Source organism: Lithobates pipiens, unplaced genomic scaffold, assembly GCF_037356315.1.
Source record: "Lithobates pipiens isolate NorthernLeopardFrog02 unplaced genomic scaffold, aLitPip1_a1.2 Scaffold_28, whole genome shotgun sequence".
NCBI lineage: Eukaryota > Metazoa > Chordata > Amphibia > Anura > Ranidae > Lithobates > Lithobates pipiens.
Window position 1 is genome coordinate 112,005,453 of NW_027507789.1, and position 27,094 is coordinate 112,032,546.

A 27,094-nucleotide genomic window follows, 5' to 3' on the forward strand; every position below is an offset into this window, starting at 1 on the left:
TGAGGGGCAGATTTGGTCCCCTTTTTTGTGAGGCTTTTAGGTGCTCTTGCCAATGGGCTGAGTGGTTGGACGTTAAATGCCTTTTTAAGCATGTTGTACCCAAATGGTTGGTGTTTCTGCCACGTTTGATGTACCTGAGACACAGTTTGCAGATAGAAACAGTGCGATCTGCAGATGTGCTGAAAAAGGCCCAGCTGATTTTTGGGAAGTGGGCCGAGAGATAACAGCTGCAGAATGTGATGGAATAGGGTGGCTGCTCTCTACTCTGTCTTGATGTCGGCCTCCTTGGGGTTGTGCCACCTCACCTTCAGTTTCCTCCTCTGCTCTATCTGGCACTCAAGTCGCATCAGTGACCTCGTCATCATCATCTCCATCATTACCACCTCTCTCTAGGCTCATGTTCCTGCCATCCTCAACCTCAGAACCAACATCTGAATCCAGTAATGGCTGGGCATCATCAAGGTGCAAGTGGCTGACACTGTGGTCAAATAACTCAGCTGATGCCTCAATTGGTGATATTGGGGCTGAGACAGGAATAGATGTGGACAAGGAGGCTGGTTTATCCACTCTGGCAACTGCAGGGGACTGCACACATCTCTGCTGGAGTGACAGAGGATGAGGAAGGTTTAGTAAGCTAGTTCACCACCTCCTCTGCATGCCGTGGCTGGATAGCACGGGCAAACTCATTAAACAGAGTAAATGATGCCCTGCCTGAGGACTGACCACCACGTCCACCTTTGTCTGTGGACACATTTGTTGCTGGTACCAAGGGAACGTCTGCCTCTCCTTGTCCTCCCAGACATTATTGGGAGGGAGGGGGCGGTGCTTTTAAGCAAATGTAAAGAAGAATTTTAAATCTTTAGGTAGATCCACTTTAATCAATGTAAAGTGCTGTTTGGTGCACTTTAATTTGAGTACTCACACTACACAGACACACTCCATGGATACACTATAATATACTGAAATATAATGTGCCAAACCTACAGTGGCGCACAGAACTATATGGCGTTAAACTGGCAGTAATGCAGACTAAACTTTATGGCATTAAACTGGCAGTAACGCACACAACACTATATGGCGTTAAACTGCCTAGGACCTGTGCATCTGGTGCACGTTGAACTGGGTATCTGGCAACAATATCTGGCTTGCAATCAGACTTAATCAACAGGATAACTTTGCCCAGCGATCCTCCTCAAAGGACTTAGTAATGCATATGAAGGGAGCTGCATTGGCAGACAATTCAATTTTGACACTGGCTGCTGGCACAGAGGGAATGTCATCCTCCTCTAACTCACACAATTGCTCATCATCACTATCAGTCCACTTCCCATTCCATGACAAAATGTATGAAAAGGGTTCTGAGACCTGATCGGATGGGATATGCAAATCGGATATAGTAGTGCATTCTTCGGCCAGGAGATAGGTGTGCATGGAGCTGGCTTTTTTGGCACAACCACATTGTCTCCCTTAATGGCCACAGGTATGAACTCCCCATTGGGACACTACCTTCACACTTTGCAGGCTTCCTTTTTCCCAGTAGTTCCATCATCAAGGAGAGCAGGTGGGGCCGACCCAAGCCTTGAGGGACAACAAGAGGAGCAGCTTCTTTCACAAGCCGGGTGATAGCAGGTGGACTTCAATGCCGATTCCAACCGGGATGGTGACATTCATATTCCAATCCGCTTGGCCTCTAGAAGGAGCAGCCAGCTCCGAGCCTTTCACCACTGCAGCCCTGATTGGCAAGATTCCAGCCCTGCCTAGGTCCAATCAGATGTCGGTGACATCACTTCCTGTTCCACAATCCATGCTGATCAGTGTGGAGCTGCTTGGTTCCTTTGCTCTTGGAAGACACACTGTGATCCATTACAGCCAGCTGCTCAATCCTTTCCAGCTATCCAGAACAGCGGTGGGACCCACAGGCCAGGACTGCACTTTACTTTGACGAGCATGCATCTTCTATCATCTTGTAAGTGTTTTTAATCTTATTCTATTAAAGTCATAATTTTAATACTACACTCAGGTCAGCGCCTCCCCCTCCCTGTTTCTTCCTTACATGTCTTGCAGAGTTCTGGACACACTCTTAATACCCCTTTCTATGGATACATCACCATCCAGCTATTACAGCTACAGACTATACCCCTAAGGATTACTCCATCTAGAGCGCCAGATAAACACTGACTATACTGCCAACCAGAAAAACGATCAGGTGGTTTAACTTTAGGCTCTGGCTCATGCTGGAGGTGCGTTTAAACACACAGATAGTTCCTGGACTTTGCATGTCAGTTTGCAAATCTCCTCAGCAAATTAATCTTCACAGAATTTTTTTTGTTAAAGGCTTGTTATGTCACCTATACCCCAATGCAGGTGGTCAGACACTATAGCTGGCTACTGTGTTCTTCACCTATAGCAGGCCCCTTTCCCATATGGCAAGCAGGCCTATCGGTACTTTGGTGCCCCCAGGTCTTATACACAATGCTATAGTGCTTGGCCACCATGCCAGGGCAGGCACGAACTGAGCAAAGCAAACTAAACCGGTACTTACAAAATCCAGTCCAAAGTCATACACAGGGAAATCCAATCTAGCAGAGCATTGCAGACAGACAGGGGGCTTGATCAGGAATAGCACACGTATCACTCTATCACAAGCATGTGAGTGAGGGTTTGGATGGCTTATAATAGGTTTGGTTTTCACCCAGAGACTGATCAAATGAATCACCTTGCAGGTGGACAGACAGACAAGGAGAGTGCTATAGCCAAAACCTGGATGCTGGAATGAGGAGCAGGAGCACTAGATGCTCCAGACATCAAGACCACCAGGGATGCCCACTGCAGACCACCAGGTATGCCCACTAGAGCCCACCAGAGATGCCAATCGGTGCCTATTAGGGATTGAACCTTGTGCCCATCAGTGGTGCCTCATCAGTTCTTGCCCAACAATGCCACCTATGAGTGCCGATCAGTCCCCTCATATAAGTGCCTATGAGTGCTTCATATCAGTGCCAATCAGTACTGCCTCATCAGTGCCCTTCAGTGAAGGAGAAAACTTACTAATTTACAAAGTTTTGAAACAAACAAAGAAAACCTTTTTTTTCCAGAAACTTTTGGTCCGCAGGAAAAGGGTGGGGGGACAAGAAAGCACCCCCCTCCTGATCCATACTAAGCCACATGCCCTCAACATGGGGAGGGAGACAATGGCCTCATCCCCACAACCCTTGCCAGGTGGTTGTGGGGGTTTGCTGGCAGGGGGTTATCGGAATCTGGAAGCCCCCTTTAACAAGGGAACCACCAGATCCCACACCCCTATATGAATGGGTATCGGGTACATTGTACCCTTTACTCATTCACCAAGAAAAGTGTCAAAAAAAGTAAAAATGACAAGATACAGTTTGGGACAATTCCTCTATTAAAAAAAAAAAATGTCCCGCTATGTCCATTCATCTTCAATCACAGCTCCAACGGTCCAGAGAAAAGAAAAAGGAAAAACTCTGCCTCGATGGGAGGCGTCCCCGCGACTGCAGCCTTTTTTGCGATGACAGCTGTGATCGAAGATGGATTTACATCTCAGGACAAAAGACTGCAGTCGCGGGACACCTCCCATTGAGGCAGAGTTTTTAAAAAAAAAATTCCTGGGTCGTTGACGCTGTGATCGAAGATGGATTTATATTACGGGACTTTTTTTTTTTCATTTTTAATAAAGGAATTGTCCAAAACTGTCTCCTCTCATTTTTACTTTTTTGGGTGAACGTGTAGGAGTACAATGTACCCGATACCCATTCACATAGGGGAGCCGAGATCTGGGGTCCCCCTTAAGCCCCCTGCCCACAGACCCCCACAACCTCCGGGCTAGAGGCCCTTGTCACCATCAACATGGGGACCCCAAAGCACCCTTACCATGTTGAGAGCATGTGGCCTGGTACTGTTCAGGAGGAGGGGGGGTGCTCTCTAATCCCCCCTCTTTTCCTGTGACCTGCCAGGTTGCTTGCTCTGATTTTTTTTTAATGATTTTGTTCTATATTGCCGGGACCTGACAATACATTACAGCTGCGAGCAGTTTAAAATAAAAAAAATTTGTAATTGTGCTACGGTACTTTTCTAAACATGGAAATGATGTGTTACTTTACATGCAGACTAAGGGGACTCCTAAAAGCACAATATTTAAAGGAATATTTAATTTTTATTTTTTCACTTTAAGTATTATTAAAATCACTGCTCCTGAAAAAATGGCAGTTTTTTAAAACTATTTTTGCATTAATACATGTCCCCTGGGGCAGGACCCAGGTCTTCAAACTCTTTTTATGGCAATAACTTGCATATAAGCCTTTAAAGTGGTTGTATAGTCATTTTTGGGACTTTTACCTACAGGAAAGCCTTACCTTTAAGGCTTACCTGTAGGTAAAAAAAATCTCCTAAACCTGTACGGTTCAGGAGATATTCCCCTCGCAATGTGCCGCTGACTGCAGCGGCGCATGCGCACAGGGGATTCTCGGCTGAAAGTCCAGCAGACACCAGACCATGCCGGGAAGAAATCTCCCGCGCGCATGCGCGGGAGTGACGATATTGCGGCCCCGGCCACTCACAGCGCCGGAGCCACGATACCTGGAAGAAACGCAGAGGGAACATGTCAGCTCCCTTGGCGTGGATCGGGCCAGATGTCGGGGCCTCGTTCTAAGGTAAGTATTTCATAATGAGCTAGTATGCGGTGCATACTGGCTCATTATGCCTTTTCCTTTGCAGGTGAGTAACAAAAAAAAAAAACACATCAGCCGGTATACAACCGCCTTAAATTGAGCACTTTCAATTTTTCATGTTCATGTTCTATATATTTTAAGGCTTCATGTACATGAGACGTTTTTACAACCTCTCCTGAACAATTTAACTTGACAGATAGTAACCCACTGTTTAAAACATCTGTTAAATGGCCAAAAACGGCATCTAAACTAATTTTATTGCCTTCAAAAAAGGCCTAGAAATGCAACTGCCTAAAAAGGACAGTAAACGAACCTGTGTACATGTACACATAAGATAACATTGAATGAGTTTAGGGGCAGTTGAAAAAAGTGTCCAACTGCCTCTGAACGTCCGTTTAGCAGCAGCAGTGTACATGAGACCTAACTGTGTTTGCGTGTTCGCACAAATTTTTTGCCTGTTTGTAAGTTCTGGTGCAAACCAAACTGGGGGGTGTTCGGCTCATCCCTACTAAAGATAGTTTTCTATTTAGGATACATTAATAATTTAGTTTATTCAGCATGAAAAGGAGCTTAGTTACCGTATGTAGCAAGAGGCTGTATATCCTGCAATATTTACATTTTTGGTAAATTCATTCAATGAATCCAAGCTCTGCAAGCTGAGATAACAAGCACTGCATTGATGCATTCACACAATTTCACAGTAACAATGACATAAAACAAAGTTCAGGAATATTCCTTTTCCCATTGTTTTGCAAATCTATGTGCACTTCAAACTGTATGATTGAATCCGTTCTGATATCGCTGTTTTACTAACCTGACATTATTCTAAATACGAAACAAGTTAATTTAAAGTGGAGTTCCACCCCCCAAAAACAAAATGTATTAATGTGCTTAAAAAAAAAATATATATATATTAATTAATTATTTTTTTACTCACCTCTAAATGCCTGTTGCTAGGGGGTCCCTTGTTGTCTGTCTCCTTTGGCGCCTGGGCTCCTGACGTCACTTCCCTCGGTGCAGGAAGGGAGATTGCCTCTCCTCCCTCTTGTCAATCATCTGGGATATGTGACCGGTCCCAAATGATTGTGCCGCCAATGATGGAGCGCAATGTGGCTCGTGCATGTGCAGTGGGTACCCGTCTGTGAAGCCACAGCTGAATTATTTGTGGCTGAATTATTTGTAGCTGCTGACTTTAAATTTTTTTTTGTTTTAAGTGGTAACCCCGCTTTAAATCAAGCCTTTTTACTAGTGATTTACATCATGATTTAAAACCACTTGATTTAAATCAAAACCACCCTGTGCATCTTAAACCACACCTCACCTACTTTATTTAAAAAAGGGGGGTAAAATGATTCTTTGACCACAGACATCTGCTTGCTTCCGAAGCCTAACCTGGATCCACATAGTGGGTCAATTTAAGGCCCATCTCTCTGTAGAACTTGGATACCAAACTTTTGGCTAAAGTACTTGTGTTAAATGAGGGCATGTTCAGACTGGATGGGAAGAATCAAGTTGGCTTAATGCCACAGCGTCAGGCTACCGATACTGTCAGACACTCTCTCCATCTTATCCAGACTGCGAAACCAACAGACCTTTCTCTGGATATCTGAAAGGCTTTTATTAGCGTGTCTTTGCCATACCTCACCTCCCTTGTTGCAACTTTGGCTTTGGCCCCTACTTCATGTCCTAGCTTGCAGGATTATATGACAATCCCAACCTGTGACCACATAATTAAGGGGCTTGGAGAGATGGAGGTAGAGAAACTTTCCCAGTCAATGGCAGTGCAGGGGGCATGACAGCAAGTCTTGGCCATTGGAGGACAAGCAGGCTCCCATGACAGCCAGAAAACTGATCACACTGAGATGGATTTGCTTCTTTGTTTAGTGTGGTCAGTTTGAATAAGGAAAGGAGGGGCAGTCATCTCCTCTGACGGGTAATATTGAATATCAATAACAACTTGTTCTTGATTGTCCCTCAGTAGGTGATACTTGAAGTCAATGTGTTTGGTACTAGGATTGACCCTTTCTGATTGAGTAAGCTTCATACATCCCTGGTTGTCTTCCAAAATGGGAATTGCTTTTGATATGTCTATCCCAATGTCTGCAAAAAGTTGACAAATCCATATCGCTTCTTGACACGCGTATGCTGCTGCAATGTACTATGCTTCAGTTGAAGATAGAGCGACAGTTACTTGCTTTCGACTAGACCAACTTATGGTTCCTTTCTCATACTGGAAGATGAATCCACTTGTAGATTTGTGGTCTGTGCAGTCCCTAGCCCAATCAGCATCCACGTAACTGTCTAGTTTTGGAGTAGATGTTGCTGGTAACCGTAACTTAATTTGAATGGTTCTTTTGAGGTACTACATCACTCTCTTCACTGTGTACCAGTCACGCTGACAGGGAGCTGAAACTTTCCTGCATAGTATGCCCACTGCGGGTGGGGCTGCGTCTGGTCTTGTCACAGTGGCAACATATAGCAGCTTACTGATTGCTCTGCGATACATGTCATTGTTGGGTAGCAAGTTTTCCTCATCTACCCATCTGAAGCCAGCAGTCTATCCGCCCTCATCCACCCATCTGAAGGCAGCAGCCTATCTGCCCTCATCCACCCGTCTGAAGGCAGCAGCCTATTGGCCCTCATCCACCCGTCTGAAACCAGCAGCCTATCGGCCCTCATTCGCCCGTCTGAAACCAGCAGCCTATCCACCCTCATCCACCTGTCTGAAGCCAGCAGCCTATTGCCCTCATCCACCTGTCTGATATGAACACAGCACCTATCGGCCCTCATCAACCCGTCTGAAGGCAGCAGCCTATCAGCCTTCATCCAGCCATCTGAAGGCAGCAGCCTATCGGCCTTCATCCAGCTATCTGAAGGCAGCAGCCTATCAGACTTCATCCACCTGTCTGAAGGCAGCAGCCTATCGGCCCTCATCCACCCGTCTGAAGGCCGCAGGCTATCGGCCCTCATTCACCCGTCTGAAGGCAGCAGCCTATCGGCTTTCATCCACCCGTCTGAAGGCAGCAGCCTATCGGCCCTCATCCGCCCATCTGAAACCAGCAGCCTATCCACCCTCATCCACCTGTCTGAAGCCAGCAGCCTATTGCCCTCATCCACCTGTCTGATCTGAACACAGCACCTATCGGCCCTCATCCACCCGTCTGAAGGCAGCAGCCTATCGGCCCTCATCCACCCGTCTGAAGGCAGCAGCCTATCGGCCTTCATCCAGCCATCTGAAGGCAGCAGCCTATCGGCCTTCATCCAGCCATCTGAAGGCAGCAGCCTATCAGACTTCATCCACCTGTCTGAAGGCAGCAGCCTATCGGCCCTCATCCACCCATCTGAAGGCCGCAGGCTATCGGCCCTCATTCACCCGTCTGAAGGCAGCAGCCTATCGGCTTTCATCCACCCGTCTGAAGGCAGCAGCCTATCAGCTCTCATCCACCCGTCTGAAGGCAGCAGCCTATCGGCCCTCATCCACCCATCTGAAGGCAGCAGTCTATCGGCCCTCATCCACCCGTCTGAAGGCAGCAGCCTATCAGCCCTCATCCACCTGTCTGAAGGCAGCATCCTATTGGCCCTCATCCGCTCGTCTGAAGGTAGCAGTCTATCGGCCCTCATCCGCCCGTCTGAAGGCAGAAGCCTATCGGCCCTCATCCACCCATCTGAAGACAGCAGCCTATCACCCGTCTGAGTTGGAGCACTTATCAAAGCTGTGCGTGATACCTTGAAAATCAGGATACAGCAGGATCCTCTGCTGAAGTAGCAGTCCCTTTTGGGTCCTGTAAGCCAGCCCGTATACCTTAGGTGTTTCTGTTTCTGACTTATTTCAATAAGTTCATATACAAGGAATGGGGAGCTTCTCAGTCCCCAAAAGAATGGCAGTGTGATACCCCTTTGAGGAGAGCCTTCTTAAAAAATGGTTGGCTCCTCCGGTCATGGACCCTCCATTATCCAGGTTAACCACTTGCTTACTGGGCACTTAAACCCCCCTCAGTCCCAGACCAATTTTCAGCTTTCAGCGCTGATGCACTTTGAATGACAATTGTGCGGGCATACAACACTGTACCCAAATGAAATTTTTATCATTTTTTTCCCACAAATAGAGCTTTCTTTTGGTGGTATTTAATTACAGCTGGGAGTTTTATTTTTTGCTAAACAAACAAAAAAGATGCAAAAAAAAATTAAAAATCATGTTTAATAGTTTGTTATAAAATTTTGCAAACAGGTCATTTTTCTTCTTCATTGAAGTGCGCTGATGAGGCGGCACTGATAGGCTGCACTGGTGGGCACTAATAGGCTGCATTGGTGGGCACTGATAGGCTGCATTGGTGGGCACTGATAGGCTGCACTGGTGGGCAGATAGGCATAGTTAAGGCGGCACTAATAGGCACAGATAAGGCGGCAGTGATGGGCAAAGATGGGCACAGATAAGATGGCACGGATGGGTGGCACTAAGGGGCACTGATAGGTACCACTGATAGATGGGACTGATGGGCACTGATAGGTGGCACTGCTGGGCACTGGTAGATGACACTGATGGGCACGGATATGTGGCACTGGGGTGCAGCACCTTTGTTGAGGCAGATTGTGGGCACTGCTGGGTGGCACTATGGGCACTGACGGGGGGCACTTATTTTTTATTATGCTTAGTGATGAGGGGGCAGGTGGGCACTGGCAGGGGGCAGGTGGGCACTGGCAGGGCTGGCCGTGATCGGGACTGATGTCTTAAGCTTTCCCCACCCATAACTAGGAAAGTGCTTTGGCTTGAGTTTTACTCGAAATGGATGAGGTAACAGGGGGACAGCTGGAACACACCAAACTAGAGAACCCCTCCATGGGCACACAGCCCCCTCCACACAACTCAGAAGGCGGCACAGCGGGTCCTAGAGAACACCAAACAAACCGAAAAGCAATCACAGCACTTCCTTAACCAAGAACTACAATCCCCATCATCCCCTACGGCCTCATTTCCGCATTCTTCTCTCCGCTTGTGTCATTTCCGGTATCCTTTCCAGAATAGAAGAAACGATTGGTTGTTGCCGCTGTCATCTTGCGGCGTTCGTTAATCAGATAGGACGAAAGTGGGGCGTACCCGGAAGTGAGACAGGAAAGGCGGAAGTAAAGGCCGGAGGAGAAGGAAGGAAGGGAAGGAAGAGAAGGAGATCTCCCGGCGGGAGAGAGGAGGCGGATACTGGAAGGCAGGTGAGAATCGGGCATGTGCGGCTTTGTAGGTAGGGGAACAGGAGGGACGCCGCTGGGTACACGGTGGGTTGGTGTCACCGGAAATTGCCTTTCCTCCAGAAGTAGGAGGGGGACGAGACACACACTTTATAGTAGAGGAGGCTTCTTCGGGGCCCAGGCTGTGCTCTGCATGCGCTGTGTATGCACAGGGCTTGTCATACAAAGCTGGACGGCTGTCAGTGCAGGGGCAATTCCTGAACGTGTCATGTTTATGGCCATAGGATGTGTGATTGCGTTCAGGTCTTGTTTACACTCTCTGACACTGCCAGTCTGGACAGGTGACACCCTTACTTCCTGGTACAGTGATGCAGCTTCCCGTGTCACCTCTCCTGATCTGATCAATATCTCATGGATGAGTGCCTCCTCTGAGCTCTTCTCGGCAGTAATGTGTGGATCACAAGGAAACAGCCTTGTATTTGATGGTCTGAAGATCTATTAAACTCCCTTCTGGGCACCCTTTTTCCTGACTGAATGTCATCCTTTTCTACTAACCTGCCTTCTCCACCAGACAGGAACTTCTCCTATACCCCTCATTGCAGAGGACTTAACTCTGCCAGTGCTGGGGGGAGGAGGAAGGGATCCGAAAAAGCAACCGTGTGTTATTCTTCCACAGAGCACCCTTTTAGATCCCCACTGCCAGATATGTGTCATTTTCTAAATGACATGGCAAAGGCTTTATAAACAGGACTACAATTGGAATTCCTTCCCCCCCTTTTTGATACTGCACTAAAGGTTGTTGTAAACCCTTTTCTATGAATATAAAAAATAAAATGAGTGTGTGTGTGTGTATGTGTATATATATATATATATAGTATAGACACGTACCCAGTGAAGGGACTGGCCTCAGGTGGTACACAGAGATGAAACCAGTCCTCCTACATAAGTTGTATCTGTAGTGTTCTCTACATCTGTTCAAAGTGCAGAATTGACAAAGCTTGCACCCTGCGGAGCTCAGTGAAACAAGCTGATTAGAGGGGAGAGACGCCTCCTCCGCAAAGCAACAGAGATGAGGCTTTCAATCAGCTTGAAGAGGGATTTCACTGTTAAAAAATATTAAAAGCCAGCAGCTACAAATACTGCAGCTGCTGACTTTTAATAAATGGACACACCTGTCTCAGGATCCAGCGATGTCGGCAGCCGAGGTCGATCTCTTGGCGGCTGCCGCCACCATTCTAGGTGAGGGAATCAGGAAGTGAAGCGTTGCAGCTTCACTTCCCGGTTCCCTACTGCGCATGCGGGAGTCGAGCAGCACAATAGGAATTGTCCGCGCTGTCTCTGGGACCCGTGTGTGTCCCAGCAGACAGCGCGCAGCATGCCCGGAAGTGGGTGTAAGTACCTGTCTTTGCCAGGTATCTGCACCCCCCCCCCCCCATGAAAGGTGCCAATTGTGACACCGGAGGGGGGGAGGGTTCCGATGGGTGGAACCCCATTTTAAGTTCCCTCCACTGTCACCATTTTTCTCGCCAGTTTTCTGTCTGGAAAACTTGTCAAAAGGGACTTGTGCTGATAGCAAAGGAATTAAGCAGCAGACAAATAACACTTGGTGCTCTGGATAGACACTAGTACACGCTAGAGCTGCACAATTCTGACTAAAATGAGAATCACAATTTTTTTATTTATTTTTTGCTTTAGAAGATAGATCACGATTCTTGCAGCGTAACATCTTTCACATTAAAATAAATGGTCTAACTTTACTGTTTCCCTTTTTTTTTTCCCAAAAAATTGCGTTTGAAAGACCGCTGGGCAAATACAGTGTGACATAAAATATTGCAGAAATTTTACAGTGGACCTCCAGCTGTTGCAGAACTACAAATCCCATGAGGCATAGCGAGACTCTGACAGCCACAAGCATGACACCCAGAGACAGAGGCATGATGGGACTTGTAGTTTTGCAACAGCCGGAGGTCCGCTAATTGCATATCCCTGCCCTAGGGTCTCTGCTAAAATATATATGTTTGGGGGTTCCAAGTAATTTTCGAGCAAAAAATATTGATTTTTAACCTAAAGTGTCAGAATTTTTTTTTTTTTTTTTTTTTTTTAGACTTTTTAAGGCAGTTAAACTTCCTGCATTTACACAGTTAAAAACTTGGCAGACTGCCTGGATTTTTTTTTTCTATACACACAGAGGTTCCCCTCTGATCTAAGAAGGAGGAGTTATACAATGTTTCTTTTTAAAAACTTGGCAAACTGCCTGGATGTTTTCTTTTGACAGCTGAGTGAGCAGATAAGTCTCTCCATTTGTTATATGAAAGAATTGGCAAACTCTGCAACAGAGATGGGGGGGGGGGGGGGGGGGGGGCGGCGAAAATCATCAATATATTTTTTAACTATTGAGCAGCTCTGGTACACGCTATAGAGGGATATGCTTTGTTCATATTTCATGTCTGAAGTTTACAGCCACTCGAATGCACTGCATGTGAAATAGTGTTGTCACCCTGAAGATGGAGGGCTGGCAGGATCACCAGATATTTGAATAAATTGCTCATTCAATGTAAAATTAGTTTGGGGATGGGGGGGGGGGGAGGGGGAGAAAACAATTATACTCAGGGAGAAATCAAACACAGACGATTGCTGAGTTATCAGCCTTCAGTGAGCAGAGAGCTGGTGACTGTTAGTCACTGACTCTCTACTCAGCACTCACTGGAGCACTGGGCTGTGGAGGGGGCGGGAGCGGCTGGCTCAATTTCCCAGCGGATCGCTAAGCAAGCTGCCGGTCCAGGAATGTGGGTGGATCCTGACTGTAAAGTAGACATTTTTTACCTGTAATGTAAGTTGATGACAGGGTCTCTTCAAAATTTGTTGAAAAATGTCATCATTGAGCGATATGTGTCGGGTGGTGTGAATTTGCTCACAGGTATGCATGCTAGAACATTCATTGATGGAGCGGGCAGTGGTAAAATGGGTGGCATCTTGTCTGACTTGGCCTCATTTCCTCTATTTCCATAGATCTATAGTTTCCTGTTAGATTTCTCAGCAATGGGGATGGGCTCAGGTCACGATGTGTTGGGGAAAAAAATCCATGTGAGCTGTACCGCTGGGAAGCTGTCCATGCTAACAGCCAATCATAGATAGTGGAAACTCTTCCCCCCCCCCCTTCTGCCACATGTATGTAAGGGGCACATGTATATGTGGAGCTGTGGCAGAGGATTTGCTATGATTGGCTTTTGAGAGCTTTTGGACTCTGAGCTCATCACTAATATAATGTGAGTAATCTACCTCAATAGTCCAATTGGCAGGCTGTCACATTTTTGTGAATTAAAGAGAACTGTTCAGAGATGCACTTGGAAGAAGCTCATAGTGAGGCAGGAGAAGCTCCAGGGTAAGAATACAAGTGTATAAACCCTTATACAGTTTTTTATTCTCACTAAAGCATTCATATATAAGAAGCAAAATACCTTAACTGGCAATCAGAATGTTTAACAGTACAAGAGTGCGTACCCCAACGCACCTTAGCCAATGGTATAAAACATAACCTTTTTCTTAGGATTGCCACAAGCGTGTTTGGGATGCGTACCCTCGTTGTGGTAAACATACAGTATTCCTGCACAAATGTTGTTTAAATGCACACACCAAGATTTGGCCCTTCTCCTAGCAAACTCCACAGTCTGTTATAACATTATCCTGACACTTGGGGAATAAAATAAACCACATTATGTAGACTTCAGCCAGAAATGTGTGTACAGTTTGGGCGGCAGCTGACAAATACTTTTTCAAGCCCGCATCTGCTGAACACACGATAAGAACAACGTGATGGGCTGAAGCTCTAATGCTGGAAGAACTTGCACTAATATTAATACTTTCTGAGACCTACTTCGAGTTTGACAATCTAATGATGCACCATATGTTTCTGAATAATTGTCAGTATTGATGCATATAGTGTGTTGGAACTGAGAACTGGGTCATGTCAATCCATGTACTCCCCCCTATGGTCCATGCCAACAGACCTTATTTTGTACAGTAAACGTTTATGGGGAGCTGTGTTAAATGCTTTTGCAAAATCCAGATACACCACATCTATGGACCTTCCTTTTATCTAGATGGCAACTCACCTCCTCATAGAAGGTTAAAGTGGTTGTATAGCCAAATTGGGGACTTTTACCTACAGGAAAGCCTATAATAAGGCTTACCTGTAGGTAAAAAAAAAATCTCCTAAACCTGTACGGTTTAGGAGATATTCCCCTCGCAATGCACCGCTGACTGCAGCAGCGCATAGGCACAGGGGATTCCCGGCTGGAAGCCCGGCAGACGCCGGACCCTGCCAGAGAGAAATCTCCCGCGCGCATGCACTGGAGTAATGATATTGAGGCTTCGGCCACTCACAGCGCCGGAGCCACGATACCCGGAAGAAACGCAGAGGGAACATGTCAACTCCCTCGACGTGGATTGGGACAGATGTCGGGGCCTCGTAATAATCTAAGTATTTCATAATGTAATGTATTTCATAATGAGCTAGTATGCGGTGCATACTAGCTCATTATGCCTTTTGCTTTGCAGGTGAGGAAAATAAAAAATTCAGCGGGTATACAACCGCTTTAATAGATTGTTTTGGCAAGAATGATTCTTCGTGAATCCATGCTGATTACTGCTAATGATGCTGTTTAGTCCCTTTATCATCCTCTCCAAGAACTTGCATGCTATTGATGTTAGACTAACTGGTCTGTAATTCCCAGGGATGTGTTTTGGACCTTTTTAAATATCGGTGCTACATTGGAGAAAAGCCAATCTGCTTGTACCATTCCAATCAATAGACTGTCAGAAAAAAATTAGGAACAATGGTCTGGCAATTGCTTAACTGAGTTCCCTAAGTACCTTCGGGTGCAAGCCACCCGGTGCCAGTGATTTATTAAAGTTAAGGCTCCTAAGCCTAATTCTGTCCTCTGTTAGCCATGAGGGTGCTTCCTGTAATGTGTCATGAGGATAAATACTGCAGTTTTGGTTACTGAAGCCAAACGGCAAACTATATTGCCTATGATGTATTTGAGTTATCTTACAAACTGGGCCTATTGGTGGGTCCTGAGGACACGGGTTGAGAACCACTATAGTGGGATTTTGTGAAGGCTAAATATCCTTAAAAAAAAAAAAGAATTCCTAGTCCAATAGTGTATAAAAGAAATACATGCTGATTAGTCACTAAGGTTTTATGAAACTGAGATCAGCAGTGATCCCAAGTCTCTCAGCTGATCTCAGGTCATTGCCAGTTTATGAAACTGAGGTAATCGGCAGAGAACATGTTCTCCACTGATTATCTCAGCACAGGGAGAATCTGTAACTGACTGTCACAGAAACGGCCAGTGTATGAAGGTGCGATCTCTGCATCTCACTGGCAATCTGTGACAGAATTCTCACTTTCTGATTAACCATCTCAGAGGTGGAGAATCAGAAGCGTGAAGCTGGCTGAGTATTCTGGCGAAAGCAGGATGTCTTTTGATTTTCTTCTTTCATCCAGTGGCTGAACAGTCCGAGCACATCTTCCCCACCATTACACACCCCAAAACAAGCAGGTTAGGAATCTATAGTGTGTGTGTGTGTGTGTGTGTGTGTGTGTGTGTGTGTGTGTGTGTGTGTGTGTGTTTCAATATAGATAGCTAGATGAGATAGATTATAACAATTATACACCATGCACACACATCTGCGCACCACTGCTGGTGTCAATATAAAGTTAATGACACCCCTAGATCATTTCACAGATCACAGTGGGAACAATGAAATGGTGCAAGAATCATATTGCATGGATCCAATTCCAGTACAGACCAAATAAAGGGTCCTGTACTATTTTGATGCAATATGATTTAAATTTACATTGCATGTGATATGCACAGCAATGCGTCGCATGCATGTGATTGCACAATTGTGATGCCAGTCTCTTTCCCTCTCTATCAGTATCTCACAAAAGTGAGTACACCCCTCACATTTTTGTAAACATTTTTCTTATATCTTTTCATGTGACAACACTGAAGAAATAACACTTTGTTACAATGTAAAGTAGTGAGTGTACAGCTTGTATAACAGTGTAAATTTGCTGTCCCCTCAAAATAACTCAACACACAGCCATTAATATCTAAACCGCTGGCAACAAAAGTGAACACACCCCTAAGTGAAAATGTCCAAATTGGGCCCAATTAGCCATTTTCCCTCCCGATGTCATGTGACTTGTTGGTGTTAAAAGGTCTCAGATATGAATGGGGAGCAGGTGTGTTATCGTTCTCACTCATACTGGTCACTGAAAGTTCAAAAAGGCACCTCATGGCAATAAACTCTGAGGATGTGAAAAAAATGAATTGTTGCTCTACTATAAAGATTTCCAAGACTCACAAAACTGAGCTGCAGCACGGTGGCCAAGACCATACAGCGGTTTAACAGGACAGGCTCCACCACTCAGAACAGGCCTCGCCGTCATATCCAGAGGTTGTCTTTGGAAAATAGATTTATGAGTGCCTCCAGCATTGCTGCAAAGGTTGAAGGGGGGGGGGGGGGTCAGCCTGTCAGTGCTCAGACCATACGCCGCACACTGCATCAAATTGGTCTGCATGGCTTTCGTCCCAGAAAGAAGCCTCTTCTAAAGATGATGCACAAGAAAGTCCACTTTGCTGAAGATAAGCAGACTAAGGACATGGATTACTGGAACCATGTCCTGTGTCTGATGAGACCCAGGTAAACTTATTTGGTTCAGATGGTGTCAAGCGTGTGTCGCGGCAACCAGGTGAGGAGTACAAAGACAAGTGTGTCTTGCCTACAGTCAAGCATGGTGATGGGAGTGTCATGGTCTGGGGCCGCATGAGTGCTGCCGGCTACTGGGGTGCTGCAATTCATTGAGGGAACTATGAATGCCAACATGTACTGTGACATACTGAAGCAGAGCATGATCCCCCTCCCTTCGGAAACTCGGTCGCAGGGCAGTATTCCAACATAACATCCCCAAACATGCCTCCAAGACTATCACTGCCTTGCTAAAGGAGCTGAGGGTAAAGGTGATGGACTGGCCAAACATGTCTCCAGACCGAAACCCTATTGCGCATCTGTGGGGCATTCTCAAACGCAAGGTCTCTAACATCCACCAGCTGAGTGATGTTGTCATGGAGGAGTGAAAGAGGACTCCAGTGGCAACCTGTGAAGCTCTGGTGAGCTCCATGTCCAAGAGGGTTAAGGCAGTGCTGGAAAATAATGGTGGCCACACAAAATACTGACACTTTGGGCCCAGTTTGGACATTCTCAATTAGGGGTGTACTCACTGTAGTTTTCAGCCGTTTAGACCATAACGGCTGTGCGTGCGAGTTATTTTGAGGGGACAGCAAATTTACACTGTTATACAAGCTGTAGCAAAGTGTCCTTTATTCAGTGTTGTCACATGAAAAGATATAATATATGTAAAAAAATGTGAGATATTGTAAATAACTGATATATATGATCTCTATTTATTAATTTTCTACCTGCTAAAAAATGCTATTAATGTCATGTCATTTTTATATAATTTAAAATTAATTTACTAATTAAAAACACTGAAATATATGGTTTTGCCCATGGCATGATCAATTAGTTATACGTGAGTTTATCAATTATGAAATATATTTTAATAATTTTTACTTGTATACTTTACTTTTTAATTATACATGTATTTTACATTTATATGAATGGTGTATAGCTGCATTACATATGTGGATTACATTCATTTACTATACACCATTCACATTTAAGTATTTTGTGTAGGGGGAATTAAACTTTATTTTGTTGGGGAATAATGTGTGCTGATTTATGTTCAACTTTTGTATTTTACACCTCCTCATACTGTAATCCCGCTACATCACGCAAGATTGCAGTGCAAGGAGCAGCCGTTCTCAGGAGTTCCAGGCGTTTGTGGATCGCTTCTCAACTCAACATGATCTACAGATCATCATAAACAGGCACTCAGAGGGGAGTGATCTCCTCTGAGTGCCTGAGAACTGAATAGCGTTATTTTACCGCAGTTTCATAAAAGGACACCTTAGCCATGCAGTGGCCTCAGAGTAGAATTCAGCCCTTGACTAAGAGTATCCTGTGAGCAGACTTGCACTGTATGGCACCACCAAGAGGGTTTTGTCTGTTTAAAAAAAAAAAAAAAAAAACATGCTTTTTCACCACCATAGGGATTCCTGGATCGCTACAGGCAGTAAAAACCTACATCACAAAAACTAGGTATGTGCTTAGGCCCTGGCCACAATTTTTTTTTTTTTTTTTTTTTTTTTTTTTTTTTTTTTCTTTCCTCTAGGGAAAGGAGTTTTGAGACTGTCCCATGTACTTCCATGCAGTCAGGGTAACATCATACAGTGACTACGAAACCTACTTAGTAATTTTTACAGCTCTGTTATACCATTAAACTGAATATGAGCAATATGCAAGGACAATCCATACAATGATCACTCACACCCTACATGATCTTCGTACAAGAGATGCCTCCCATGGGAGTGCTGTTGGGCACGGTTTGCCTAGGTGATCTTGTGTGCCTGCCCAGGGTACACAGGTGTTCTGTATATTCTTGTGCAGGCAGTCCCATTCATGTCAGTTGGTACACAGCGGCTGCTTCCAGCTTGACATCTGTGGGTGTGTGGATGCATGTCCCTGAACTTGCACTGTCTGTGCTTGCAGACACACATCCGCACAGATATTGGATTACAAGCAGTGGCTGTGCAAATGCAGCAGCTGCATTCCAATTGGCAGGAATGAGAGCTTGCACGAACGCCACCCCCTGTGGGCAAAGTCGGCCCTCTCATGGGTGTACGCTTAAGTACACTAGTGTGAACAAGGCTTAACATTATATGTTGCTAACTAACACAATAAGATCTTTACATTTAAACATAAAAGATTGCACCGTGCAAAATCTGTCTAGCCTTAAAAAAATAAAAAAAATAAATAAAAAAAGTGCGCTTGCGAAACAGTGAAAAAGAATATCCCAAATTGTGAATGGGTGAGGGATTAAAACACTTTAGTGCCGATTTGCAATGTTTCTTTAAATAGGTCTTTGGGCCACCTTGTCCCAAACAAACTATTGCAGTAACAGGTGCACTTGCTGTGCGGCACTGTATTAACTGTGTAGCCTCAGCTACATACATTATACAGCGCTGTGTTCTGGCAGTGTGATGGAGACTTCCTGTGTCGCTCCTGGAAAAACATAAAGCCGGGCTGCGCACTTCTTAGCCATTCAGGGAAACCATTGTGTTCTATGAATGAATACGAAGCTTCCTCTGACTGAGACATCAATCGTAGCTTCATCTGCAATGCGCGCTGTAGTGCCTGAAAAGCACCTCCAGTGTGAAAGGGGTCTAGGGCTACTTTCACCCTGGGGCGGACAGGCGTCGACTGTAAATCGGCGCTATTTTAGTGCTGCCTTACCAGCATCTTTTCGTCGCTATTCAGCCACTAGTGGGGCAGTTTGAACCACCGCTAGCGGGCAAAAAAGGGTTAAAGCTGCTGATGTCCCCTTGTTTTCAATGGGCAGGGGTGCTTTAGGAGCGGTGTATACACCACTCCTACAATGCTGCACATTGGAGAGACAGGAGAGGCCCTTTACAGGCGCTGCATTTAGCGCTGTAGCGCCTGTAAAGCGCCTCAGTGTGAAAGTAGCTGTACAAAAAAATACTTTTCCTCTTGCTGGCATTGTCCCCTGCAGAATCACTGTTCTTCATTGTACTGGCCAGGGGGTCACATGTGATTACCCCTAGGCAGCATGGCGCTCATGTAAAGAACAACCACTGCTGCCATCGGAGGATAAAAAGAAAAGACCAGTGACAAAGACTGCAGGCGAAAAGTTTTTGTGACTTCACAGAACACCTTGTACTCTGTCCTTTCACAGAGCACTTTCTTTCTATTCTGTAAACCATTCACAAAGGAAGAGTGAGGTGAATAAACACTATTACTTCCCTGTATGAAATACAGTGGGCCAGATATACAGCAATAGCTGTACTTTCCAGCGTGAAAAGTGATTTTTTTTTTTTTTTTTTTTTTTTTTTTTTACACTACACAGCAGTCCAGACATGAAATAAACCTCATTGGGGCGACTTCTTCACCGTTCACATTTGCACTACGTTACACTTTTAAAGGGTCTCAAAAAACAATACCTGGAGTAGGGCTTTAATGTCCAATTCCACAGTGTGTGTGTGACACTGATTCTCTCGGTAAAAGTTTACAACACACAGTGCATTGTTTTTGTCTTGTTGCCCAGGGTGGTGTAGCATTCTATAACTTTTTATTTTTTTTTTATTTTTTTTTTTTTTATTTATTTTTTTTTTCTTCCCCATTTACTGTTTCCTTGTAATCTCTTATAAAGCACTAGTTTAGCAGGTTACCTTTGTATAGATATATACTGGATTTAGCAGCTTGTTGGAATTCCTTCCTGAAAAGCTTGCTTGTGAAACTTCTGATGTTTACATTTAGCATCGTACATCTTTGAGGGTCATGTAGTATACATTGACCAGATATGCTCACAATTCCCTATAACCACTTGTAGTGCTGTTTTTAAGGTGCTCTACTAAATTCTCTGGTTCACACCAATGTAAGGGTACAGTGCTTGATTTGGAAACGGTGAAGCACGAGGGGATAATTAGAGCTGCACAATTAATCCTTAAAAAATCGTGATCTCGATCCACCTCTGTTGCAGAGTTTGCTGATTCTTTCATATAACAAGTGGAGAGACTTATCTGGTCACTCAGCTGTCAAAAGAAAACATCCAGACAGTTTGCCAAGTTTTTAAAAAGAAACGTTTGTATAATTCTTCCTTCTTGGATCAAAGGGAAACTTCTGTGTGTGTATAGAAAAAAATCCAGGCAGTCTGCCAAGTTTTTAACAATGTGTAAATGCAGGAAGTTTAACCACTTTAAAGTTTAAATCTTTTTCTGACACTTGTTTCTTAAGCTTAAATCAATATTTGTTGCTAGAAAATTACTTGGAACCCCCAAACACACATTTAAGCAGCGACCCTAGGGAATATATTAATTGCTGCAATATTTTCTCACACTGTATTTGCCAGCGGTCTTTCAAACGCAATTTTATTTATTTTTTTGGGGGGAAAAAAAATACACTTCAATTAATAAAAAAAAAAAAAAGTCCAACTTTATTTGTTTTTAATGTGAAAGATGTTTTTGCCTTGAATCGTGATCCATCTTTTAACCAAAAAAAATTGTGATTCTCATTTTAGCCAGAATCGTGCAGCTCTAGATGAGACAACAGGTGGAGAGGAATGTGAACGGCCTCATCCATGAGCTCCTCCTGAGTCCCAGCGCTGATGCGTTTCGCCCTGCCATGGGCTGAGACCATTCTCTCCAACTGTTGCGCTTGCAGTGTCTCATCTCCTCATACTGAACTGTCTTTTTTTTTTTTTTTTTTCTCAAGGAGAAAAGGGATATCACCGCTCCAGGAAAAACAAGCGGATAATGAAATTTTCTCTTGGTTCGGAAGTCATAGGTGCTGGCAATTGCTACTAGCAATAAACAGGAACAGATTCTGGATAGCCGCACTCTTAAAAAGTGGCCGCCTTTTATTGAGGAAAGATTCACATAAAAATATCAAAGATGGAAATCGCGGCAGACAAAAATGGCTGACATTTCGCACTAGCATTATGAATAAGCACTGCTGCTAGTGCAAAACGTCAGCTATTTTTGTCTGCTGTGATTTCCATCTTTGATTTTTTTTTTTTTTTCTTTTTCTTTTTTTTTTTTTTTAATGTGAATTTTTCTCAATAAAAGAAGGCCACATTATAAGAGGGCAGCTGTCCATAATCTGTCTTTTCTCAGGACGTGTGTGTGTGTTGTTTGTTTTTTTTTTTTTTTTTTTTTTTATCTTGTCGGGTTAAAGTCATAGAAAAAAACTAGAGGCCGGACGATATTTGGCATTTTTTAATTAATCGGCATAGGCCGATTGTGCTGATAAAAAGGCTGATTATATGATCAGCATGACTTACAAAAGACTTTTGTAATAGAAGTCAATGTAAGTTTATCAGTGAAGCGACTTTCCTCCTCTTTGGGCAGTCTGCCAAGAAAAGATCAAAGAGATACAAGGTTTCTTCTTCAATGGACTGAACTCCCTGTGTAGAGTTCTCAGTTTTACCATTTAAAGACTAAATCTTTTCTGACACTTGTTGCTTACAAGTAAAAATCCTGTATTTTCTGCTAGAAAATCACTTGGAACCCCCGAAAATTGTAATTTTTATAAAAAAAATTTAAAGCAGAGACCCTAGGGAATACAATAGCGGTTGTTTCAATATTTAATTTGATGCGCTATTTGCGCAGAGGTCTTTCAAACACAAATTTTTTTTGTTTTTTGGGAAAAAATACATTGATTTAAAAAAAAAAAAAAATGAATAAATAAAAAACAAAAACGGTAAAGTTTTTTTTTTTTTTTTTTTTTTTTTTTTTTTATTTAAATTATACATACAAGTCAACTGATTGGAGGTTTGTTTTGTTTAATGTTTAAGTGTAAGAAATTTTCTGTATCACTTATTACTGAAGGCTGCTTACACACTGGAGCAGGCAGGCGTTGACGGTAAACCGCTGCTAGTTTTAGCAGCGATTTACCGTCATTTTAGCGGCGCTGTTCGGCTGCTAGCGGGGCACTTATAACCCAGCTAGTGGCCGAGGAAGGGGGTTAAATGCGCTTGTGAAGCACTGCTGCCAAATCGCATTGCATGCGCTTCAGCAGCGGTGCCCATTCATTTCAATGGACAGGAGTGGTGGAGGAGAGGTTTACACCACTTCAAAGATGCTGCTTGCAGGATTTTTTTTTTTTACGTCATTGTGAAAACACTCAGGCTTTCACACTGAGACTGCAGGGGAGCCGTTTTGAAGGCAATTTACAGGCACTATTTTTAGCCCAAAAGCGCCTGGAAAAAACGTCCCAGTGTGAAAGGTGTCTAACTTTCACACTAAAAAAGGGAAAACTTAAAATAAGAAATCGGCCAAACATATCGGCCCCAAAAAAAACGGCATCGGCCAGAGAGAACCCCATATTGGTCGAAAACCTCAGGGCTGTTTTCTCTAGTTTTTTTGCTAGTGTCCTAGGTCAGAGAACTACTAATACGCCATATTCCCATCACACGCATTCCTGGATGACGCTTCAAAAAAATTTGGGTGTTGCAGCAATGGCCAGCTGGAGACTGGTTCAAATGTCACAATGCAGATATTTTCCAGCACACATTGAATCACCAAAATGGTGCCCAGATGCATAACCATATTGTGATGCAATTTTTGTCTTATCTTTACATATATGCTGTATATCTCTGCTGATGTGTACGTGGGTTTTTTGTTTTTAAATTAGTGCACACTGTTACTGCACTCTTATCACATGCCTGGCGCAGGGGCCCTGCGTGGCTCTGAAACGTTGCACCACTTTGTGATTTGATCATACAATAAAAATTCAGTTTGCACACCATTTTGTTGATCCATGGTGTGCTGGCAAATGTCTGCTTTAGGTCAGAGAACTCTATCTTTTTACAGAGAGAAGCAAATTCAATTCTTTGTCTAAAAATATTATTATTATTATTATTATTATTATTTCTCCAGTTGCTTCTGAGCTGGGAGAGCTTACTTTGTAGCTCTCTGGGTCAGACAATCTGCAGTATAGCACAAAGACTGCATGAATGAATAGGCAGGGCCAGCCTATAATGTTATATGTGGGCGCTGTGCTCTGCTGTTGTGCTCTCCAAACTCCTTGTGTACCAAGTGAGTAAAGCCGGCCATACATGGGTCGAATCTTGGCAGGTTCAACAGGAACTTGCTGAGATTCCAACCATTAATGGACAGGCTCAATGTACCAAAGTGATCAGTCAACTTTTGGTACAGTCAGCCTGTCGGATTCCATAGCCGCTAGCGATAATCTGCCTTCTCCTGGCAGGGGGGGTTAAAGCGGGAGTCCGCCGGGAGTTCCGCCGTATTTTTTTAAACAGCCAGCAGCTACAAATACTGCAGCTGCTGACTTTTAAAATAAGGATAGTTACCCGCCCACGATGTCGGCACCCAAAGCCGATCTCTCGATAGGCTCCACTTCCTGATCCCCATACCCAAGGTGGCGGCGGCAGCACCCGAGAGACTTTCGGCTTCATTTCCCGGTTCCCTACTGGGCATGCGTGAGTCGCGCTGGGCAATAAGGATGGTCCCGCTGTCTCTGGGATCCGTGTGTTTCCCAGCAGGCAGCGGGGGACCTTCGGAAAGGGGCGTAGATTCTGAAGAATCTACGCCCCTTTCCGCAGATAGCTATGCCGGAAGTGGGTGCAGATACCTGTACAGGTACCTGCACCCCCCCCCCCCCCCTCCCCCCTGAAAGGTGCCAATTGTGGCGCCGGAGGGGGGGAGGATTCCAATGAGCGGAAGGTCCACTTTAGGGTGGACCTCCGCTTTAAGGCTTCCTCCGCTGGGAGAAGACAATTGCTGATTCTCCTGTCAGCACTGCTTGTGTTGATAAGGGAATCATGCGCATTTCTTTCCTGCAAACTGTGGTTGCAGAAAATTTGCACTATGTATGGCCTTGTATGATTTACAGGTGTAGGACTGCGATGCACCCATCTTGCTTTCAGCACCTGTTACTAGGGCTTCTCAGAATTGCAAAGTTAGGGGTTCTGCTGGACTTTCAAACTTATGACACTGATGGCAGTCACAAGACTGCTATATACCGTATATACTCGAGTATAGGCCGACCCGAATATAAGCCGAGGCCCCCAATTTACCCCCAAAAAAACTGGCAAACTTATTGACTCGTGTATAAGCCGAGGGTGAGACATGCCTGTCCATCCCTGTGTGTGTGTCCGTCCATCCCTGTGTGTCCGTCCATCCCTGTGTGTCCGTCCATCCCTGTGTGTCCGTCCATCCATCCCTGTGTGTGTGTGTGTCCATCCATCCATCCATCCCTGTGTGTGTGTGTCTCCATCCATCCATCCCTGTGTGTGTGTGTCTCCATCCATCCATCCATCCATCCCTGTGTGTGTGTGTCTCCATCCATCCATCCATCCATCCCTGTGTGTGTCTCCATCCGTGTGTGTGTGTGTGTGTGTGTGTGTGTGTGTGTGTGTGTGTGTGTGTGTGTGTGTCCAGCCTACCTTTGTCCCGAGCCTCCGTCCCGTGCCTTGCCTCCTTGCCTCCGTCCCGTCCCGTGCCTTGCCTCCTTGCCTCCGTCCCGTCCCGTGCCTTGCCTCCTTGCATCCGTCCCGTGTCGTGCCTTGCCTTGCCCCCGTCCCGTCCCGTCCCGTGCCGTGCCGTCCCGTGCCCTCTTCGTCGGCGGCCATTGTAAAGTTCAAAAGCTGCGCCGCCGCCTTCGCCTGTGATAGGCGGAACACTGAATTTCCCAGCAGCCTGTGTTCCGCCTATCACAGACGTCGTATCATCCTCGTCCGTAGTACGAGGATGATACGACGTCCGTGATAGGCGGAACACGGGCTGCTGGGAAATTCAGTGTTCCGCCTATCACAGGCGAAGGCGGAGCCGGAGGCGCGGCTTTTGAATCAGAATGGCCGCTGTCTGTCTGCTCGACACGCTGATCGAGCGGGCAGACAGCGATGACTCGAGTATAAGCCGAGGGGGGCACTTTCAGCCTCAAAAAAGAGGCTGAAAATCTCGGCTTATACTCGAGTATATACGGTACTGCTGATGAGAAAAGGTATTTAGCAGTTTATAGTTACTAACATATTTGCATTTCCATGTTCTGTGTACTGTGGCAGACCAGATCTAGTGAATGCAGGGTCCTGGGTTTAGGAGCACTTTAAGCCCAGGTTCACACCAGATATCGCATGTGATTTGCACCTGCGGTGTCTATCACATGCTATGTCTGAGATGCGAGTTCAGCCATACAGTTGATTCACACATAAAAAAAAATAAAAAAAAAGTGCAGGGACTTGTTTTCTCCCCACGCTATAATCTAATCTATTATAATCTAATTCCTGTGCAAGTTTACACTCCAATCTGAACCGATCTGGGGGTGCCATTAACAATGTAATGACACCCTCAGCGATTCTCAGAGGGCAGTGTAACCTTCCTGTGGGAAAGGAGTGATGCGACAACTGGCGATGTAATAGTGCTGGTTACTGCATCGTTTCAGGGTAAACTTAGGCTAAGTTGCATAGATTGGAACAGGTGCCATTGAAATCAATGGGCTGCGACTTGGGTCCAAAGTCCATTGACAAGTCACACTAGTGTGAGTGGAGCCTTATGCATAGTCTGCACGGGCTGAATATCAGATTACATCGGCCTGTTCTAGAAAAACCAGCTGACATTCAACCAATGTATATGGCAGCCGATCTAAAAGAAGCTAGCCTTTAGGAAGACCAGCAGCCGGAGTGTTCTGGCATCTGCTACTATCAATCTGCCCAATGAGGAGTGAGAGGCAGGGGGTTGTGGGCTGCAGCTCTGTGTGGGTGTTTTTTTTTTTTTTTTTTTTTTTCTCCTTATTGCATTAGGGTGAACAACCAGGGTTGCTCCACTTTTGTGATAAAGAAATAATATAGCGTGTACAATCGTGATAAAAGTCCTATTGTGATTGAATGTTATAAAAAATTACCTTTTCAATCTGCAGCCGCTGTAATTTTCTACAAATGCAATATGTCTACATGGAGTTGTTCTGTACACAGAATGTACTGACCACTTCCCAGAAACATTCCTGCTTGTGTGATGGGCACACTTCTGGGAAAATTGGTCAGCCAAGGATACAAGTCAAATTTCAGGCATGCCCTGCAACAGAAATGTCATTTTTGGTGACATCCAATAGGAACACGTCTAAAAGGATGCAGCCCCAGCAGCTTTCCTCATTAGATCTCTGCAGCTGATTGATGCTCATGAAACCACTCCCATTAGACTCAATAAACAAACACACAGAATAACAAGATAGGAATCTGCAACAAAGGTTGTTCTAATCCTTGCAATGTACATGGATCACCCAGAGGGGAATGGTGTGTTTTTGTTGAGAGAGAGAGAGAGAGAAAAAAAAGTGAAGTTAGGGCCGGTTCACACTGCGACGCGAGGCGAGGCGACACGGCTCGCCTCGCCTCGCTCCCGCAAGTCGCCCCCATTCAGTGCTATGGAACCGTTCTGAGAGGAGCGACTCGAGTCGCTCCGACTCAGAAAAAAGGTTCCTGTACTACTTCGGGGGCGACTTGCATTGACTTCTATGCAGAAGTCCTCTGCAAGTCGCCGCTGAGGTCCGTGCAGGTCGCGGCG

General features: G+C 45.0%; 1 protein-coding gene across 1 annotated transcript in view; it reads left to right on the plus strand.

Annotated features, from left to right (window-relative positions):
- Positions 1–9,765: 9,765 nt before the first annotated feature.
- The window catches only part of RAB5C (RAB5C, member RAS oncogene family), a 97,138-nt gene continuing 79,809 nt past the window's right edge, over positions 9,766–27,094 (plus strand). The window contains exon 1 of the mRNA XM_077459539.1: positions 9,766–9,893. The gene's annotated coding sequence lies outside the window, so the exon portion shown is untranslated. The remainder of the gene's footprint in view (positions 9,894–27,094) is intronic.